General features: G+C 42.7%; 1 protein-coding gene across 1 annotated transcript in view; it reads right to left on the bottom strand.

Annotated features, from left to right (window-relative positions):
• Positions 1–17500, bottom strand: part of cacna1hb (calcium channel, voltage-dependent, T type, alpha 1H subunit b) — a 219977-nt gene that overhangs the window by 129391 nt on the left and 73086 nt on the right. The gene's annotated exons all lie outside the window — the stretch shown is intronic.

Genomic DNA, 17500 nt, shown 5'->3' with positions numbered 1-17500 from the left:
AAAATCACTGCATATCATTGTTGACATCCGGTATGATATTTCACAATAAAAGTCCACGTGAACATTAAGTGCTTTTATTTTCAGTGGACACAAGATAAAACACTCATAATTATATTAAACATAAACATGTACATAAAAATATACATGATAAATATAAAAGACTGTTTGATGGACTTTTGAAAACAGCTTATTTTTAATTTTTAAAAAAAATCATCTGAAGAAAACATGTGTGATGAAATAAAATGTCTGCTTCCATTTTCAACAGAGTTGAGTCTGTTGAGTTGAGTCTGTTGGGCTCATTATCAGTCAATGTTTCGATCACGTGTAAAGTTTTTATCCCACAGCAGATGACGCCGTGGCTCTGTTTACAATCCGCTTCTCACTCAGAAGGAAAAGGAATCATTGTGGGTCAAATGAATCTTTTATTTAATTTGTTATTATGACTTTTGTTTTGTTTTCCTTTGTGCAGTACGTGCTAAATCTTCCCGATGAAAATATTCTGCTTCTGTAGGGAGATGAAGGCTCTCCATCTACAGACGTCCTGCGAAACATCAGCGTCAGTCAGGAATAAACCACTTTAGACACATGAGCTTACAGGAAAGTAATCAGCGGTGACATCAGATGCATTGTTACTGCACTAAAACGTAGTATTTTTGGATGGGAACTGATCCTGAAGTCTTTTGTTCCTCTTCTTATTCCTATTATACCACAACAGTTTCTTGCGGTTTAAGCACCAACGTTGGGGACGTTTTCCAGTCCAAATTAAATTATTTATTTCACTCTTTTGGACAATTCATTCGAACCCTTTCAACTCTGGAGTCTAACTGTGTTAACAGACCCATTGTTGCCCTTATCAGAGGTCACAGGGTTATTTTCCATGATTACTCGTGACACGGAACCGCTTCCTGCCTGTGCATCATGCATGGTGATGATGGGGTTGTCTTACACGCAGGAGGAATTAGCTGATGATGATCTGGCAACCAGATATCCGCACCCTTATAGGTAGAAATGATAAAGGAAATAAAGGTCGTGCAACTTGCACACACTCACACCAGCAGGTATATCACTTTGTGTGAAGGTTTATACCACAGATCCATCGGTTGTCTTGAACAACAGCTCTAAGGGTCTCATTCACAGGACTGCATAATAAATGTGTTGTTATTTAACAAAGATCAGATATATACAGTAGTGCATGATATGGTGATGCTTTCTATGCGACATGTAAGGAAGGAGTCTCCATTGTCAGTGCTTTGTAACAGCAAGTTCTTCCTCTTAAAACTTGTTATTTTTATAATAATTACAATATATATTTATAACGTCCTATTAATTTCCTTAAATTATTCTAATTAATTTTTGCAAAATGCCGTAACATTCTTTGGGATTAAATCATTGTTATTTTAATGGTTATAAAAAGCACAGACACACACACACACACACACACACACACACACACACACACACACACACACACACACATTTTAATTACTCCTCTTACTTTTATGGTCAGACTCCATGTAGAAGATGTTCATCATTATGTGTCCTTTCAGTAGCTTTGGCATTAGCGTTGGGAAAGTCGTGGCCTAATGGTAAGAGAGTTTGACTCCTAACCCTAAGGTTGTGGGTTCCAATCTCGGGCCGGCAATACCTCAACTAAGGTGCCGTTGGACAAGGCACCGGTTAAATGGAGAGAACGTATTCTGAGTCTGGGTCACCGTACTTAGCCGTATGTCACTTCATTAAATTATGCCAATACTTTAACTGACACCATGTAGGAATCCTTCAGTGAATGATTATATAAACTACATAGTGCTCTGGAATACGCTAAACCTCTGTGTGTTCATAAGGGCTGCATTTGGTTTAGTCTCTCTCTCTCTCTCTCTCTCTCTCTCTCTCTCTTTCTTTCTGTCTCTCACTCTTTCTGTGTCTCAGTGTGCCTACATTATTCATGTTGGAATGAGACCTGAGCTAAAGTTACATCAAGGCTAGAAGACCTGACAAATTAATGCTCTTTCTACATTCCCACATCAGCACAAACACTGACACAGATCCTCTGACACAGTTACTTCACCCCTTGCTAAGTCACTCATGAAAGGTCTAACCGAACCGATCCGGTCAAATCCAGGAACTTGTCATGTCCTGTTTAGGCTCCTTGCACACAGAGCCTCTGTCTCTCAAGTAATCAACAGGAGATGTGAATGTGTGGAAGAGTGCGAGAAGAGAGGGATATAGAGAGGAACTCGCTTAGCACGTGGAATTGTTTTGGGGGTTTTTTTGGTTTTTCAAGAGGAACCATGAGGACAGACATTTACACGATTAGACAGTGAGTGCATCATAAGGTAAGAAAAGTTCTTTAGAAAATCGAGCTTTCGTGTCAACGGACCTCATGTCTCTCTGAGAGATTTTTGATATTAAGCAGTTACAAAGCAGTTTTACAGAACTTTAGGATGCAAATTTCCTGTTTTTTTATTTATCCATAACGAGCAAGTCAGAGGGGACGAAGAAAACCCCCCTGAGAGAAACCAGATTTATCCTCATCAGGGTGACACTGGATTATGTGATTATAAAATAATTTCCCTTCTATAACTGTGTACTATATGGTCAACAAGTCCAGGAAATTTAGCCTAGGTTTAACATTAAGTCTTATTTGTTGAAAGTTTCAAATTGAGTACAAATCTGTTTATGTAATTACAATCCTAAAGCAAATGTAGTCTTAAGCCAGTGTTGCAAATCTGTTCATATCCATCGGATTTCAAAGCCATCTTCATGGTTTCTAAGTCGTACCGTACATCCTAGGTATCTAGGCTGCCCATGTGGGCCATCCTCAGCAGCGGCTAGGGGGTTTTAAATGATGAATCTGCCCCCTGCTGTAGTCTTCACTATTTGCAATACCAACAAGTAGCATACATCTTTTATTGATGTAAACATGGCGGATAATTAAAAAAAAAAAAACAGAAGTTCCCCAGTTCCCAGTCAACACAATATGATTGGGGGACAGAGCAGCGTGGACAAGGTAGGAGGGATGTGTTCATATCTTCTGGTTCTAGTGGAGCTTGTTTATGTTCATACCCCATTATACCACATCACTTATGCAAATGATCCTGTGAACAATTTATGAACAAATTAGTTTGTATCCTGCTTGATAAATGAGGCCCATTGTCATTAAATGTAGTCAAATGCTGTTAATTAATTTATCTTTTTTTTGTTCATGAGGCTAAAAACAGAAAAAGCACAAAATGCCAGGCAAAAAGGGGGACTCGAAGTCAGCGGCTAAAAAAGGAGGGAAAGCAGAGCCCGAAAAAAGCAAAGGCAAAGAAGAAGAAAAAAAAGGGAAGGATGACAAAAAGGGTGCTAAAGATGACCAAAAGGGAGGAAAGGATGATAAGAAAAAAGGAAAAGAAGACCCCAAAGGTAAAGGAAAAGATGATGGAAAGAAAGGAAAGGACAAAGGAAAGGGGGCGAAGGTGGTTAGTGAGTCAGAAGACGTGTCGGATGCAGAGCCCATTGAGGATGATGAAGAGGAAAGTGATGAAGAATCAGATGGGGATGCACGCAAACGTGGACACGGAAAGGCTGCCGCTAAAGGCAAAGCCGCAAAGGGAAAGTCCAAATCTAAACACGCGGCGTCAGACGAAGACGAAGATGAAGAAGACGAAGAGGATGAGGAAGATGAGGAAATCGAAGAAAGTGAAGATGATAGGAAAGGAAAAAAGAAATCAAAAGATGCACATAAATCCAAATCTAAATCTGAGGCAGAAGGAACAAAGAAAAAGGCAAAAAAGAAGGACGAGGTTCCACCTGAGGCAGCACCAGAACCTACAAAGAAACTATTTGGCTTCCCAGGAATTGGGAAGAGCTCAAAGAAGCGACTAAAAAGTACATCTAGATTATTTTTAGGACTTGGCAAGCAAAAAAGTTTCATGGTCAGAAAAAAGAGAAGGAAGTCTGTTTTGAAGAACGCCCCGAGGCTTCTGATGCGCTTCAAAGCCAGTAAGAAAAAGAAAAAAGAGAAGGAACAAAATGACCCGTTAGGACGCAAACCATCCTACATGTTACTTAAAATCGGTGGCAACAAACCAGCAGAGAAGAAATCAGGGTTGTTTAAAGGACTTTTTGGAAAAAAGAATGTTGATGATGAATCAAATTTTAAAAACCAAAGTCTGATATTGGGCAAAGTTGCTGGAGCGACAAACTGGCTAACTAAAAAATTCCTCTCGACCAAATTAAAACAGAGACCGTTCGACAGAAATCGCGGCCGTTTGGGAAAGTCGAGTAAGAAACGGTTTCCTGGAGGAAGTCGACAAACGAGCATACGAGCACCTGACGGGCATCACAACTATGCGTATGAACATGATTATGATGACTATGACTACAATAACCAGGGTAGAATGAGACCTGGTGCATTTAACAGACAGTCGTTTCAGAGAAACCCAGATTGGTTTGAAGATCCTGTTGACTTCTACGAAGCACAGTCACATGATCAAGGCTATTATGAATTTGATGAATACTACAACCCACACATGGACATACATGATGGAGGAGAGTATTATGACAATGGCATGGGCTACAATAACACATATTCTGCACAACATCAAATGGGCTACTACCCAGAGGAGATGGAGTACTATGACCCACGGCATCAGATGGATACATACTACAATGACAATATGGGATACTATGATGAGAACCAATATTTAATGGAGGATAGTTATGAAAATTATGAAGATGAAACCGAGTTTTATGACCAAAATCAGTTTGATTACTACGATGACCATCTGGAATTCTATGACAATCCATATGGTGAAGTTGGAGTAGCTGATCCATACATGACTTCATATGTAGCTTATGAAGATCCATATCTCCAGGATTACCATCTTAATTACAGTGAATCAGGGGTTAACCCATATCTTGAATCTTCCTATAATATGTACCAGCCATATAGTTATACAATGCATGATGTCATGGAGGGTGATGAGTTTAATGGTGTTTCTGCTGACCAAATGGATCATGAAGATATGTTCAGAGTTCCAAGGCCTCAAGTAAATCTTTTTGGCAAAAGAACAATACCATTTGAATTTTCTTCAATGCCAACACAATACTATCCCGAACAGATGTCTCAGGTTAATTATACAAATGTACCATTCATTCCTGATGCATTTATGGATGGTGCTTTTTCTGCACCAGTACATACACAAGAACATATGCATCCAGGGTTACCTCAGATTCCTACACCAACTGCAATGTTAATTAAGCATGCTAATAGTCCACAGGGGTTTGTGAGCGCTAACATTCAGTCTCCCCATATGTCACCCATGGCCCAAGGTGCTTTTCCCCCCTCACCTACACCAAGCAGGAGGTCCATGGGAATGATGACTTCACCTGGACAAAGACCCCTGTCACCTATGTTAGCAAAAGAAAGATTCACTGAGCCATTAATGGATGTAGGTCCACCACATCTTCCCATGCATAGACAAAGCTTTCATGCCTTTCCTCAGCCCTCTATACAGAGAAGACAGAGCCCCTCTCCACAGCCCTCCAGACGTGGACTCGGAGTTAGGGATATGCCTCCATCTCCACTAAGAGGGATGTCATCTCCACATATTCAACGCCCACCTTCCCCAGTTGGAGAGAGAAAAGTCAGCAGACCTGCTTCTCCAGCAGCCTTTAATCATTTCCAGCCTCAGGCCTCATTCGTAGAAGCCAGGTCTTCCCCTATTCCTATGGCCCAGGAGATGCCTAATCGATTGTCCTCATTTCACACAGGCTCTCCAACTTCTGCTTATGGTTCCATTCGCAAGCAAAGCCCCCCACAATTTCCCGCTGCCTCGATAAGAAGACCCAGCCCAGTTTCATCCCCATCAATAACTCATCATCATCCATTTGGTGCAAGGAAGCTTCAAGGTTCCACATCTCCTCCTAGGCAAATGAGTCCTCCAACTTCTCCTCAAATGAGCAGGCATCCTATGGGAAGTGTTCAGCAGATGGACTCCACTAGGCCACGATCCCCATTCTCACCAAACAGACTATCACCTACACCTTCACGGAGAAGTTTTGCAATTGGTCCAGAATCACCACAGCCTCCATCTCCAAGATCTCCATCACCCAGCTTCTCTCGAAGATCTACCCGTCTTATGAGGAACCCACCCTCATCCGGATCACCTGGTGGTCAACTGCGAGGAATGGGGCGTCCAAACATTCCAATGGGAACAGTAAAACCCTCTCTGGGTCAAATGGGACGTTTCGGTGCTTCAACCAAAAACATGTCACCTTCCAGAGCATCTATACGTAGCAACAGATCGTTCATGGCTCAGGACATCAGAGCTTCCCCAAAGCTTCCAGGTCAACACCCAGGAATGGTCAAAATGGGACAGAGGCACTTCATTCCACCAGGACGAACAGGTTTCACACAGAATACACAAAGACCTGTTGGTCTTGGCCGTCCTTTGATGGCCAGGCAATCTCTGAGGCGAGGACCCCCATCACCACAACCTTCTCTGAAACACATTGGTCCTATATCACCCCAACCTTCCATTAGGCATCTGTCTAGGCCAACTTCCCCTCACCCCTCTATCAATCGTGGCTCACCATTACCAAAGCGAACTCCTTCCCCTCGTACACCATCCGTACCTTTTGTATCGAGTCCTTTCCAAAATGTTCAGATGTCCGAAGCATCTCCCTACACTGCTACAACAGAATTTGATCAAATAATAAATGTGCCTCAGTCACCCAAATTGACCAGGGCTTTACAAAATCAGATTATTTCTAACGCCTCTTATCGATCACCCTTTCAGCAACCTATGCAACCTAATGCCTCAGAAGTCATTGGTATAGAGCAGTATCCTGAACAGCGATCACCCCAATTATTACACGAATTACAAAATCCAAATTTGCATAACAATCATCTTATGCCAACTTATACCTCTGTACCTCAAGTTGCACCAGTACAGCAGTCCTCTGAGAGACTAGCATTGCCTGTTATATCAAATGCTTTGCAAAATACCCAGGTCGGTGGAGTACCTTTCATCTCACCACTGCAAAGACCAGGCTCTCCATTAGCTCCTGAAGCTACATATCTTCCTAGTTCACCAACATTACTGCCATCAATGCAATCCTACGGTCATGAAACAGAAATGCTTAGACAGGGTCCAGGTCAGCCTGCAAATCCAATACTTTCCAGTGCAATTCAAAATCCTTACCTTCATAATGCTTCATACAAATCAGTTCTACAAATGCCTACCTCCCCCTACTCACCAGTTATGTCACAATATGACTATATAGAGGAGCCAGGCCCTGGCCCCCTCCTCACCAATGCTCTTCAAAATCCCAATGTCCGAAATGCTACTTACCGAACACATTTACAAAGGAGAGGATCAAGACATGCCGCTAGCCCAAGGAGATCACCAATTCTCTCAAATGCGCTACATAACCAACAAATACGGAAAGCTTCTTACCAAACACAAATGTCTTATCCAAGCACAACCTACGGCTATGTTCCCATGAACGGTTATACCCAGGGCCCTATTCTGTCAGATGCACTGCATAATACTCAGGTTCGGGGTGCAGCCTACAATCTGCCAGGTGGCACACTGGTACATGGAAATCAAATGGTGGCTCCAGGTACGTCTCCAATGCTTACTAATGCCTTACAAAATCGTCAGGTTCGAAACGCTTCCTACAGACTTTCAGATGGGACCCTAATAAATGTGGAACCCTACCAGCAACAACCCTTGTCTCCAAACATCTCAAATGCCTTAGGTAACACAAACCTCAGATATGCCTCTTATAGACTACCAGATGGAACTATAATCACCACGGACACCCCTCAGGAACAGCAGCAACAACATTCTTCTCCAAACCTTGCCAGTGCTTTGCAGAATCCAAACGTTAAAAATGCTTCCTACAGACTTCCAGACAATTCACTTGTTTCAGAATACCACCAGAAGCAAGTTTCTCCAAATCTGTCCCGTGCCCTTAGAAACAATAGCATTCGAAATGCATCCTATAGGCTGCCGGATGGAACAGTTATTTTTACAGAGCAACAAGTGGAACCAACTTCCCCAGCCCTGTCAAATGCACTTCAGAACCCAATTATTCGAAATGCATCTTATAGATTAGGTGATGGCACAATTATTGTTCCTGATTATAATCAGTCAAAATCTACCTCCCCAAATTTAGCACATGCACTTCAGAACACTCAGATGAGGAAAGCTAGTTACAGATTGCCAGATGGATCTATTATAACCACACAACTTTCTACACCTTCCCCTAATTTGTCAAGTGCTCTGCAGAATCCAAACATGCGTCATGCTAACTTTCGGCTACCCGATGGCAGTATAATCAGTGCTAATCCAGTTCATTCACCTAACCTGGCCAGTGCCCTCAAAAATGCACACATCAAAAAGGCCTCCTTTAGGCTTCCAGATGAATCTGTTTTTTTAAGTGCTACACCAACCAGTCCAAAACTGACAGAGGCCTTGAAAAATCCAAGCCTTCGCAAAGCCTCATACCGACTACCAGACAATTCTCTTCTCTCAGCGAATCCTCCTACCAATCCACAACTTTCACAAGCCATTTTAAACAAAAATCTTCGTAACGTTATGTACCGTTTACCCGATGAATCCATTCTCAGACAAGGTTTCGCAGTTTCATCATCACCTCAATTGAAGAATGCTCTAAAAAACACTGGCATAAAGAATGCCTCCTACCAACTGCCTTCAGCACTATCTACTGTTACAGCGTCAGGATTGATTATCGGGCCGGACGGCAGATATGCGATTGTGTCCCCACAAAGAAAAGGTCCTGAAGAACACTGGGCTATGAATGCCAGGGATAGACAAAGCTCAGAGGATGTCTGGGCTGCAGAGAGGGTTTTACCTCATGGAACTGTACAGAATCTTACCAAGTGGTCCATGTACCGGGATGAAAACATGATAGATCACCTTTCTCTACCACCTCTTGGTGTTGGGTCCAGGGAAGGTGAGGTGCAGTGGGTACCAGATCGGGATGGGGAGCCCACCGGTCAATGGTATGATAAGGTAACTCAGTTTATTTTTTTTATTTTTTTAATAAATTGTTGGAACTAATCTTAGAAATGTTTACAAATAAAAACATAAAATATTTATTCAGATGAGAATGAAACAGAAACTATGTAGTTTCTTGAAGTATTCTTGGATTCTCAGCACCTTTCAGAAATCTGACTAGATTAATACATAATAAATGTAATTCAATTAAAACCTGGTATAGTTTTACATGTTGGTAATAAAGGAAAGGTCACTGCTAAAAGCCTACGTGGGTTTAAGCTTGCACAAAAGGCCTGGCCATGCTTTACTATCTCCAGCGGGGCTTAGCTGCAGACTCTGAATACATGAGATTTACAAGACTGATTATATCCATGCTCAGGTTACTTCAATGACAGCCGGTATCTCTGCGTTGATGTGACTCTGGCAAGAATGGGTCATTCTAACCCTAACCCTAACCATAACCTTAACCCTAACCGACCACAATGAAAATAATGGTGACATGCTTGAGCACTAGAGAACAGGATCGCAATTATATACCTGAAAATAACTACTTCCTGTTTTGTAAACAGATGTATTCTATAAGAAGTCTGCCTACCATGAGTTACAGAGAGAAACAAGAAGCTGATGGACTTGAGGACATGACACAGTTGGAGTAAGAACAAAATAAACATCAGAAACAATGCATGATACTCTACAAAAGTATTTTTTGATCAGAGACGACATTTCTGATTTATCTTTCCCATAGGGAATTAACAGAGGCAGCTGTTTTAATGAACCTGAACACTCGCTTCGAACGGGAGCTCATATACGTGAGTCAACACGCTGTCGATGATAATGAATGATGTTAACACGTATCGACAAAAATGTCACCCCTGATATGATGTTATGGAAACATTTATTCAGCTTTGATGGAAGGAGTCCATCATCTTATCTTATAAAACCCTTTGTGTCCTGCTTTAGGGACCTGTCATAAAAGAAATATAATAATAATAATAATAATAATAATAATAATAATAATAATAATAATGTAGCTGGGGGACACGGTGGCTTAGTGGTTAGCATGTTCGCCTCACGCCTCCAGGGTTGGGGGTTCGATTCCCACCTCCACCTTGTGTGTGTGGAGTTTGCATGTTCTCCCCGTGCCTCGGGGGTTTCCTCTGGGTACTCCGGTTTCCTCCCCCGGTCCAAAGACATGCATGGTACGTTGATTGGCATCTCTGGAAAATTGTCCGTAGTGTGTGAGTGAATGAGAGTGTGTGTGTGCCCTGTGATGGGTTGGCACTCCGTCCAGGGTGTATCCTGCCTCGATGCCTGATGACACCTGAGATAGGCACAGGCTCCCCGTGACCCGAGAAGTTCGGATAAGCGGTAGAAGATGAATGAATGAATGAATGAATGAATGAATGAATGAATGAATGAATAATGTAGCTTACATTCTGTTGTTGATTCACTGAATTTGTAATGATGTCAATATTACGTTATCGCTAACGATTTTTTTTTTTCCATCTTTCTCTCTTTTTTGTAGACTTATATCGGCTGCATTCTGTTGTCAGTGAATCCGTACAAGTTATTGAACATCTATGGGACAGACACGGTCCTGCAGTATAACGGCCACGGCTTAGGAGAAAACCCACCGTGAGTGTAGAGCTTCATCTGCACAAACCCGCCATCAAAATACACAACTGTCACGTTTCCTGTAGTATTAAGTAGTTTACAGTGACATGAAACATGGTGTATTATATTCTAGTTTATTTGGTTTGTTTTTGTGCGAATTAATTTTAGGAGAAAGTAGCTAACAGATGTCAGTCAGTAGTCACGTTAGTAGATGATGTCATAATAACGTAACGTATCTTAGATGCGGAAAAAGGGACTCATCAATTCAAACAATAACAAACAATAATTGGTTAGCGGGAAGGGTCTTGATCTGTGATTTATCGTTGGAAACAATGGTGATCTGTGATTGGTCATAAACCTGCTACATACTGTATATCTAGCAGCTGTGATGCAACCTTGAGAGCTGCATCGAGTACAGGACAGTCACTAACATCCGATCACTAGAATTCATGCCAGGCTTGTAAAAAAGGGTCGAGTGACGACGCGTGTGTGTGTGTGTGTGAGAGAGAGAGAGAGAGAGAGAGAGAGAGAGAGAGAGAGAGAGAGAGAGAGAGAGATGTTTTAGGCTGTGGGGTAGTACTTATGATGCATGGGCATATCTGTGACACATTGACTTGACATTAGGACTGAAGCTGACATTAAAACTTGAACTGACATTAAACACACACACACACACACACACACAGAGAGAGAGAGAGAGAGATAGTAACCATCTCATATTCCTTTAACCTGCTGTCTTGTTACTAGCTGAATAGATGGACACATCTTGTAACGTGAGAATAATCCACAGATTGTCTTGCTGTGTGTTAGTGTGTTGTTTAAAGACAGAATGACATCAGCGCTAGAAATGATACCTGCTGCATTCTAGGTTACTTACATTTGAGTGTCCCTAATAATTTAACAGAACAAGAAGTTCAGTGGAAGTTCAGAACAAAAATTCTAATTCTTATTTTTTTGCTTTACTTTTTTTTAGTCACCTTTTTGCAATTTCGAATCTTGCCTACACAACGATGATGGATGTCAAGCAGAACCAGTGCATCATCATCAGGTCAGTGTTGTTGCCGTTTAAATACGTCAAAATATGACATATAATAAATAATTAAAGTCCAGAAAAAGGTCTCTGTGTTGAGGAGATGCAGCTTAGTAATAAACTAGATAACAGTGTTATTGTGTTGATGTTTTAGTGGAGAAAGTGGATCAGGAAAAACTGAAGCTACCAAACTGGTCCTGAGATACCTTACTGCCATACACCATGAGCGGAACATAACGCAGCAGGTACTCGAGAGTCTTATATAGACGCTTCATGAACGTCTTACTACACTTATAAACAAATCAAAAGTGTGGCTGTGATGTGAGGAATGAAACTCTTCAGGATGCGCTGTTACAGGGAAATAATAGAATCAGGCCACATCACAATACTATGTCTTTGATTATTTTCCTATAATAACATTCCCTCATGGGGCACGGTGGCTTAGTGGTTAGCACGTTCGCCTCACATTTCCAGGGTCTGGGGTTCGATTCCCACCTCCGCCTTGTGTGTGTGGAGTTTGCATGTTCTCCCCGTGCCTCGGGGGTTTCCTCCGGGTACTCCGGTTTCCTCCCCCGGTCCAAAGACATGCATGGTAGGTTGATTGGCATCTCTGGAAAATTGTGTGTGAGTGTGTGTGTGAATGAGAGTGTGTGTGCCCTGTGATGGGTTGGCACTCCGTCCAGGGTGTATCCTGCCTCGATGCCCGATGACACCTGAGATAGGCACAGGCTCCCCGTGACCCGAGACGTTCAGATAAGCGGCAGAAGATGAATGAATGAATGAATGAATGAATGAACATCCCCTCATGTGTGTATAGAGCTGTATTGTGTCTGTTCCTGTTCTAATCAAAAGTAACACGTCGTCCTGTCTGTTTGCCTCCGTCCTTCGTTCGCGCTTCCTCGCAGATTGAGGTGAGATTTAATTATAGTTCATTTTGTATTTTCACTTTTTTTTGGATTGTAAATAAAATCGGAGCTAACTAAAGAAAATGCTCAAACACCAGATCCTGGAAGCAACTCCGCTGCTGGAATCTTTTGGAAATGCCAAAACGGTGCGGAACGACAACTCCAGTCGCTTTGGGAAGTTTGTTGAGATCTTTCTGGAGGAGTAAGTCAAAACCTTAACGTTTGTGAGACTGAGATGTGTGTGTGTGTGTGTGTGTGTGTGTGTGTGTGTGTGTGTGTGTGTGTGTGTGTGTGTGTGTACTCGTACTTTTCACTAAACACTGATGTGTTTATATGTTTGTTATAGAGGAGTGATCAGCGGTGCCATAACCTCACAGTATCTACTGGAGAAGTCCAGGATTGTGTTTCAGGTGTGGGACAGGAATCATTTTTATTTCCCTTAAAGAAACTAACAGAATGCAATTAATATTCATGGCTGTGTGTGTGTGTGTGTGTGTGTGTGTGTGTGTGTGTGTGTGTGTGTGTGTGTGTGTGTGTGTGTAGGCAAAAAATGAAAGGAACTACCACATTTTTTATGAGATGTTGGCCGGACTCCCTGTTCACCAGAAACGAGTGTTCTACCTGCAGGAGGCCGAAACCTACTACTACCTGAACCAAGTACTCCACACACATATACACTGTGCATAAGTATTCACACCTCCACCCACCCCCCATTTGGAAGAGCCCAAAGTGTGTTACTGTACCTAAACAAACCGCATCATAAAGACAGAGAAGCTAATCCAGAATGATGTATCGATCATTTTGTAATTAAAATGTTTCACACACTTTAAACATCCCGCAAGGCAACGATGAGTGACGTGACATACGGCTAAGTACAGTGACACATATTCAGGATTCGTTCTCTGCATTTGACCCATCCAAAGTGTACACACACACACACACACACACACACACACACACACCGTGAACACACACGCGGAGCTGTAGGCAGCCATTTATGCTGCGGCGCCCAGGGAGCAGTTGGGGGGGTTCGTTGCCTTGCTCAAGGGCACCTCAGTCGTGGTATTGCCTTAAACCTTCGGGTTACGAGTAAGACTCTCTAACCATTAGGCCATGACTTCCCCCACGAGCAACAATTCTGCATACATCAATATAAAGGGAATTAACCAGAGAAACAAGCTAGAGGCCAAGTGTAACTCTGAACATGATGCTACCACCACCATGCTTTACTGGCCAGATGCTTGTTTGGTCTCGTCGCACCAGATCCATTTTCTCTACTAGTTCAAACAGGATTTCATATAAATCATTCATTCATTCATTCATTCATCTTCTACCACTTATCACGGGGAGCCTGTGCCTATCTCAGGCGGCATCGAGGCAGGATACACCCTGGACGGAGTGCCAACCCATCACAGGGCACACACACTCTCATTCACTCACACACTCACACACTACAGACAATTTTCCAGAGATGCCAATCAACCTACCATGCATGTCTTTGGACCGGGAGAGGAAACCGGAGTACCTGGAGGAAACCCCCGAGGCACGGGGAGAACATGCAAACTCCACACACACAAGGTGGAGGCGGGAATCGAACCCCCGACCCTGGAGGTGTGAGTCGAACGTGCTAACCACTAAGCCATCGTGCCCCCTTCGATTTCATATAACTTCTCGTTTATTTGTACACATTGTGTCATTGTTTCAGTTACTGTATAACAAATGGATCTCATCTACAAAACTTTCCATATCAACCTTGAATTACATAAAACATCTCTAATAATTAACAGAACAAATTAGCAGTCAGGTTGTAAACCATCGAATGTGACCGATCCATCAGGGTGGTGACTGTGCGATCGAAGGGAAGGACGATGGCGAGGACTTCAGGAGGTTACAGAGTGCCATGGACATTCTCCACTTCAGCCCCGAGGACCAGAGCAGTGTGTTCCGAGTGCTCTCATCCATCCTCCATCTGGGCAACATCTTCTTTCACAGATTTGAGATTTGAGGTAGCAGACACCATGCACATCGCTTTTCAGCATAATAATGCTCACGTGTGTATTTACCTACAGGTTGTTCTTCTTTATCTGGCCGTGGTGCAAGAAGCGACCGGCGTTGTAAGGAGATCCGTGTGGTGGCCGAACTGCTCCAGATTTCTCCAGAAGGACTGCAGAAGGCCATCACCTATAAAGTGACGGTAAGTTGAAACGATTACGTCCGTACTCATTCTGATTACGTGTGTAATTGTCGTTCATCGTGACGGTTAAGTTTCCTGTAAGGAGACATGCAGAAGTCAATCATAAAGAGATCTTCACTGAATCGAAGCAGAGACTGAAGGACAAAACTGCAAGTGAGTGAAAGAGAAAGAGGAAGATATAAAGTGTTAGATGTTAGTCTTGAGATGGGAGCTGGATGCCAAACAGTTTTCAGAGGATACGCTTAATTACTGCAGGTTTTGAGTTACGGAAACCCGGTAACAGGATCAGGGCTTTGCTCATCGACTACAATAGACTCGTTCTCAGGAGACTGTCAGGAAACAGTGTTACGTCATGGTGAAGTCAGTCCTCATTAAACTGACCTCTTATTACATGTTCTTGAGAAACGTCTCGGCCGTGTGTAACGGAGTGGAACGTTTCACCAAGGAAGTCAGTCGTCCTTTAGTCCACTAGAGTCCGAAAGTCTGTGTTCGCGCTCTAATTGTTTGGTTTGTCTTTCATTTAGCATTCGATTATAAAGAATATACTGAGCATAGTGCAGGGCGCTCAAGTTTTGATGACACGCAAGCGTGACATTATTAAATAAATAATTTAATTTAATTTAATTTAATTTAATTTAATTTAATTTAATTTAATTTAATTTAATTTAATTAAAAAAAACAATAATGGGGGAGTTGTTGTGTTTGGTAAGGATCACTGACCACAATTTAACCAAATACAAAGTATTTGTTTAATTTCCATTTTTTAGCGTTTGTGTGTGTGTGTGTGTGTGTGTGTGTGTGTGTGTGTGTGTGTGTGTGTGTGAGACAGAGAGAGAGAGAGATTATGATTGGTGATGTTTATTGTAAGTGTTTGTTACCTTTTTGGACCCCTTTTTGGACAAGCCCAGACATGTTTAGGGACATGATTGAGGACAATGTCCCGTCCAGAGACAAACTGTTTCGTGTTGAGGTTTTATTCAAACCGACCATTGAAAATACCCTCGCTAATGAATATGTGTTTTTTTTATTGGTTGTTGCGTTAAATCTTACCCAGATACAATGGTGCTACTTTCTGATTGGCTGTTGTGTAGCCTCTTGTTTTGATTGGCTGATAAGTGTCAGGCTCGACTAAGAGCTCCTCGACTAAGAGCTCCATACTTAAACGCCTCCTCCACTTGAGGCGTTTAAGTATCTTGGTGTCTCGTTCCCAAGTGAGGGAAGGATGGAGCGGGAGATCGACAGGCAGATCGGTGTATCTTCTGCAGTGATGCGGTCGATATACCGATCTGTTGTGGTGAAGAGAGAGCTGAGCCACAAGGTGAAGCTCTCTATTTACAAGTCGATCTACGTTCCTACCCTCACCTATGGTCATGAGCTTTGGGTCATGACCGAAAAGGACGAGATCCCGGATAGGCGGCCGAAATGAGTTTCCTCCGCAGGGTGGCTGGGCGCTCCCTTAGAGAGAGGGTGAGGAGCTCGGGTCACTCGGGAGGAGCTCAGAGTCAGAGCCTCTGCTCCTCCACATTGAGAGGAGTCAGCTGAGGTGGCTCGGCATCTGTTCCGGATTCCTCCTGGACCCCTTCCTGGGGAGGTGTTTCCGGCATGTCCAACCGGGAGGAGGCCCTGGGGAAGACCTAGGACACGCTGAGGGACTACAGTATGTCTCTCGGCTGGCCTGGGAACGCCTCGGTATTCCCCCCGGAAGAGCTGGAGGAAGTGTCTGGGGAGAGGGAAGTCTGGGAATCCCTGCTTAGAACTGCTGCCCCCCCGCGACCCGGCCCCGGATAAGCGGTAGAAAGATGGATGATTTATATAGAAATGACGAAAACAGAACTGAACACCATGAAGTTGGTGTTAATTCTTGCGATTTGTCCAGCATACTCAAAAGCATACGTGTCAGTACGAGATCGTTTCACCCAGAAGTCGCGAGTAACCCAACCCACGCTTTTAACTAATTAGCTCGGTTTAGCGTTAGCTTTGTTCTTTATTACAATCAAAACTCCTGCCTTTTTCATACCTTACAGTTGGGTTACAGTAGGATGTGTGTAGGCAGTAATTCTACACAACGCTACTTTTCCTCAGGCCTCAGGATGTGCTGTGATCCCTGTATTACCCCTGTGTGTATGTTTATGTGAGTGTCATGCTGAGCATCTTGCTCTTTTAATAAATAACGCCGTTATCCGGAGGCCACGGGTTTGAGTTTACAACCTTTATCAGGATGAAAATCAACTATCACCTAAACACAGGAATCAGTTCCACCTGCTGTGTGTGTGTGTGTGTGTGTGTGTGTGGTGTGTGTGTGGTGTGTGTGTGTGGGTGTGTGTGTGTGTGACCCTTGATTCTACGGCTCTTGTTCTAATTCCTAATTATACTTCACTATCAATTACAGCAGAAGAATTAAACTCACTAGTATAATTTACTTTTATATATATATTTTTTTTTACAGGAAGCAATGAAAGAGAAATATACACACCCCTGACTGTAGAGAGTGCTGTGGATGCCAGGTATACACATAAACACCCACATTATACACACAGGACCATACACATTTTTACATATCGCTCATTGTTTCCCGCGTGCGTAATCGTTTTCTATAGCAACGGCTAACGTACCGTCTGACTCGTCCCCTTACGTTCTCTTGACGTATGACGTATTAATTACGTCTTCTTATTCTTCTTATTTTTTATTTTATAGAGATGCCGTTGCCAAGATCCTGTATTCTCTGCTCTTTCATTGGTTA

Source organism: Tachysurus fulvidraco, chromosome 18 (assembly GCF_022655615.1).
Source record: "Tachysurus fulvidraco isolate hzauxx_2018 chromosome 18, HZAU_PFXX_2.0, whole genome shotgun sequence".
Lineage (NCBI taxonomy): Eukaryota > Metazoa > Chordata > Actinopteri > Siluriformes > Bagridae > Tachysurus > Tachysurus fulvidraco.
The sequence above is the reverse complement of the archived record's forward strand: the minus strand, read 5'-3'. Positions and strand labels throughout refer to the sequence as shown.